We start from the raw sequence: 5,108 nt of genomic DNA, 5'->3' as shown, positions 1-5,108 counted from the left end.
CGATTTTGATTCGTATCATTCACGTGTTTTTTGTATTTTTTCTTTTTTTGCGAGTCTTTGACAACAACAAAACAAAAAGAAAAAACCAACGTTAATGATCCTTCCGCAGGTTCCCCTACGGAAACCTTGTTACGACTTTTACTTCCTCTAAATGATCAAGTTTGGTCAACTTCCCAGCAACGCCGACGGCCGTGAGGCCACCGCGTGTCGGTCCGAAGACCTCACTAAATCATTCAATCGGTAGTAGCGACGGGCGGTGTGTACAAAGGGCAGGGACGTAATCAACGCGAGCTTATGACTCGCGCTTACTAGGAATTCCTCGTTTATGGGGGATAATTGCAAACCCCAATCCCCAGCACGAAGGAGTTTCAACGGGTTGCCCGGGCCTCTAGGCCAGGGAGAACATGTTGATTCCTTCAGTGTAGCGCGCGTGCGGCCCAGGACATCTAAGGGCATCACAGACCTGTTATTGCTCAATCTCGTGCGGCTCGAAGCCGCCGGTCCCTCTAAGAAGAATTTTAATACGTCGCCAGTGAGTTGCGCTCCCCGAGAGTCGCGCACACCTTGAATGACGACGCCTATTTAGCAGGCTAGAGTCTCGTTCGTTACCGGAATTAACCAGACAAATCGCTCCACCAACTAAGAACGGCCATGCACCACCACCCACCGAATCAAGAAAGAGCTGTTAATCTGTCAATCCTTCCGGTGTCCGGGCCTGGTGAGATTTCCCGTGTTGAGTCAAATTAAGCCGCAGGCTCCACTCCTGGTGGTGCCCTTCCGTCAATTCCTTTAAGTTTCAGCTTTGCAACCATACTCCCCCCGGAGTCCAAAATCTTTGGTTTCCCGGAAGCTGCCCGCCGAGCCATTGTAGTAACGTCGGCGGATCGCTAGATGACATATTTACGGTTAGAACTAGGGCGGTATCTAATCGCCTTCGAACCTCTAACTTTCGTTCTTGATTGATGAAAACACCTTTGGCAAATGCTTTCGCTGATGTTCGTCTTGCGACGATCCAAGAATTTCACCTCTAACGTCGCAATACGAATGCCCCCAGTTATCCCTATTAATCATTACCTCGGAGTTCTGAAAACCAACAAAATAGAACCGAGATCATATTCTATTATTCCATGCACGAAATATTCAAGCGGCATTTTGAGCCCGCTTTGAGCACTCTAATTTGTTCAAAGTAAAATTGTCGGCCCACCTCGACACTCACCGAAGAGCACCGCGATAGGATTTTGATATTGAACCGGCGTTTTACCGCCGGCTCACCGACGATATGCTCCGCAGACGTGTCAGTATCACCGCGGATGCGGTGCACCGACAGCGCGGCGCACAAATGCAACTACGAGCTTTTTAACCGCAACAATTTTAGTATACGCTATTGGAGCTGGAATTACCGCGGCTGCTGGCACCAGACTTGCCCTCCAATTGTTCCTCGTTAAAATATTTAAAGTGTACTCATTCCGATTACGAGGCCTCGTAAGAGTCCCGTATCGTTATTTTTCGTCACTACCTCCCCGTGCCGGGAGTGGGTAATTTGCGCGCCTGCTGCCTTCCTTGGATGTGGTAGCCGTTTCTCAGGCTCCCTCTCCGGAATCGAACCCTGATTCCCCGTTACCCGTGACAACCATGGTAGTCGCAGAAACTACCATCGAAAGTTGATAAGGCAGACATTTGAAAGATGCGTCGCCGGTACTGGACCGTGCGATCGGCAAAAGTTATCCAGATTCATCAAAATTAACGACTTCGGACGCATGGCCCTCCGCCGATTGGTTTTGATCTAATAAAAGCACTCATCCCATCACTGGTCAGAGTTCTGATTGCATGTATTAGCTCTAGAATTACCACAGTTATCCAAGTAACTGAGTAAGATCTAAGGAACCAAAACTGATATATTGAGCCATTCGCGGTATCGCCTTAATACGGCTTGCACTGAGACATGCATGGCTTAATCTTTGAGACAAGCATATAACTACTGGCAGGATCAACCAGGGAGCTGCTTACGCAAACGACACGCCTACACCGCGGTCACGCGGCTTCGGCGAGCCGCTGGCTCGGCGGCGTCGAGGGGCGCGCGCTTGCGCGCGCGCCTTCTCGACACGCGTGAACGTAACGCGTCGAATTTGCACGCGACGCGACGTTCGCGCTTCATATCGATAGACTAACTTTGACCGGTCTACGAGCGGCCGTCCCGTCACGATCTCGCAACGAGGTGATGTACAACGATGCTCGACCACTGTGAGGGACATAAAACTGCAACGAACACGACCCCGCGGGCGGGAATCGATGTTGTGACAATTTGAAAATTGAACATTCATCTAAACGCAACTTCTCAATTTTTATTCAATACGTTATTGTAAACATATTAAAACTCGGCTGGCAATTACATGCGCACACACACGCATGATTCGCACTAGATACGATCAACGCCCGGAGCTTGAGGGATAAATTCCAACACGACGCTGCGCACACCGTTTCGACGATGGGCGCGTGTGCGTCCTCTTTTATACATTCTTTCCATATACGGTCGCCGTGGCGACCGCGCACGTGTCGAACACGCTAGGCGCCCTGCGTTGAGGTGTGCCTAGAAGCGTATTCTTTTAACATCACAGATAACACCGGGGGAGACGGTCCCAAATCTTGGTCGATTGGTAACATCACCATACGGTCTGCGAACGCGGTGCTATAATATAATTTTATATTATATTATATAAAATATGAGGAGGAGTAGTATGTATATTCTTTGTTATTTTGTGTTGACACAAGAGAGATATATAAAATGTACTATACACCACACACACAGAGAGAGAGAGAGCTGGGAAAGATCTCGGCGGTCTCGCATTCGAAATACGAATTTGATATAATTTCCTCCGAAAATCCATACCCATATCTATATCATCCATGCGCGAATATATGTATATAATATTCTCACACTTCGCACAAACACAAAAACAAGAACACATTCTCTCTCGTCCGTCGTTCGTGTCTATTTGAGACGAACGACGCGCGGCAACGAGAACGAGTCGACGCTGTGCGCACGACTGTTTCGCTCCACATCTATACCGAGAGCAATAGTCCGCGTCGGCATTGGAGCGGACGTCGAATGTTTCTCGTAGAGCGAGCGAGAGAGAGACGATTTTTCATTTTATTATGTATGTGTATTGGCGTGCAGTAGTAGCACGTAGTAGTACTAGTAGTAGTAGTAGTAGTAGTAAAAAAATATTATTATTTATTTTATTGACTGATATGATTTTGTTTGTTTTCTTTTTTTTGCATAGACATTTGTATTGATAGATATGTTTCTCGTTGAAGCTCGCAGCACACGCTCAGAGAAATGGCAATGTGGGTTTATTTGAAGAAAAGAAAAAACAAAAAAAACAATTATATTTATTAATAATATGTATGTATGTATGTATGTATGTATGTATGTATGTATGTATGTATAATAATGAATTATAATAATTATTCCGATGCAACGTCAGAGGAAAATGTTTCTCGTACAGGTGCGGCGCGCGACGGCCGGCCGCTCGACAGTTTCGCGCCGAATGTTTCTCGTTGAAGCTCGCAGCACACGCTCAGAGAAATGGCAATGTGGGTTTATTTGAAGAAAAGAAAAAACAATTATATTTATTAATAATATGTATGTATGTATGTATGTATGTATGTATAATAATGAATTATAATAATTATTCCGATGCAACGTCAGAGGAAAATGTTTCTCGTACAGGTGCGGCGCGCGACGGCCGGCCGCTCGACAGTTTCGCGCCGAATGTTTCTCGTTGAAGCTCGCAGCACACGCTCAGAGAAATGGCAATGTGGGTTTATTTGAAGAAAAGAAAAAACAAAAAAAACAATTATATTTATTAATAATATGTATGTATGTATGTATGTATGTATGTATGTATGTATAATAATGAATTATAATAATTATTCCGATGCAACGTCAGAGGAAAATGTTTCTCGTACAGGTGCGGCGCGCGACGGCCGGCCGCTCGACAGTTTCGCGCCGAATGTTTCTCGTTGAAGCTCGCAGCACACGCTCAGAGAAATGGCAATGTGGGTTTATTTGAAGAAAAGAAAAAACAAAAAAAACAATTATATTTATTAATAATATGTATGTATGTATGTATGTATGTATGTATGTATGTATGTATGTATGTATGTATAGTAATGAATTATAATAATTATTCCGATGCAACGTCAGAGGAAAATGTTTCTCGTACAGGTGCGGCGCGCGACGGCCGGCCGCTCGACAGTTTCGCGCCGAATGTTTCTCGTTGAAGCTCGCAGCACACGCTCAGAGAAATGGCAATGTGGGTTTATTTGAAGAAAAAAAAAAAAAAAAAAAAAAAACAATTAATTTATTAATAATATGTATGTATGTATGTATGTATGTATGTATAATAATGAATTATAATAATTATTCCGATGCAACGTCAGAGGAAAATGTTTCTCGTACAGGTGCGGCGCGCGACGGCCGGCCGCTCGACAGTTTCGCGCCGAATGTTTCTCGTTGAAGCTCGCAGCACACGCTCAGAGAAATGGCAATGTGGGTTTATTTGAAGAAAAGAAAAAACAAAAAAAACAATTATATTTATTAATAATATGTATGTATGTATGTATGTATGTATGTATGTATGTATAATAATGAATTATAATAATTATTCCGATGCAACGTCAGAGGAAAATGTTTCTCGTACAGGTGCGGCGCGCGACGGCCGGCCGCTCGACAGTTTCGCGCCGAATGTTTCTCGTTGAAGCTCGCAGCACACGCTCAGAGAAATGGCAATGTGGGTTTATTTGAAGAAAAGAAAAAACAAAAAAAACAATTATATTTATTAATAATATGTATGTATGTATGTATGTATGTATGTATGTATGTATGTATGTATGTATAATAATGAATTATAATAATTATTCCGATACAATGTCAGAGGAAAATGTTTCTCGTACAAGATCGCCACGCGACGCGACAAGATGCCGTTCAACGGCACGATATCTACAACTCTGTCGATAGATATGTAGATAGTATCTACTCTGTCAAGTATATGTGTGTAACGTGTGGTGGTGTGTGGTGTGGGGTTTTGTTAGCGATAGCGATACGT

General features: G+C 44.0%; 1 non-coding gene across 1 annotated transcript; it reads right to left on the bottom strand.

Annotated features, from left to right (window-relative positions):
- Positions 1–92: 92 nt before the first annotated feature.
- On the bottom strand, positions 93–1,998 carry LOC123719500. The gene has a single exon (XR_006755564.1). It is a non-coding gene; the product is annotated as a small subunit ribosomal RNA (ribosomal RNA).
- Between the last annotated feature and the right edge of the window lie 3,110 nt (positions 1,999–5,108).

Source organism: Pieris brassicae, unplaced genomic scaffold, assembly GCF_905147105.1.
Source record: "Pieris brassicae unplaced genomic scaffold, ilPieBrab1.1, whole genome shotgun sequence".
In the NCBI taxonomy this organism is placed as follows: domain Eukaryota; kingdom Metazoa; phylum Arthropoda; class Insecta; order Lepidoptera; family Pieridae; genus Pieris; species Pieris brassicae.
This window is presented reverse-complemented; position numbering and strand designations above follow the sequence as displayed.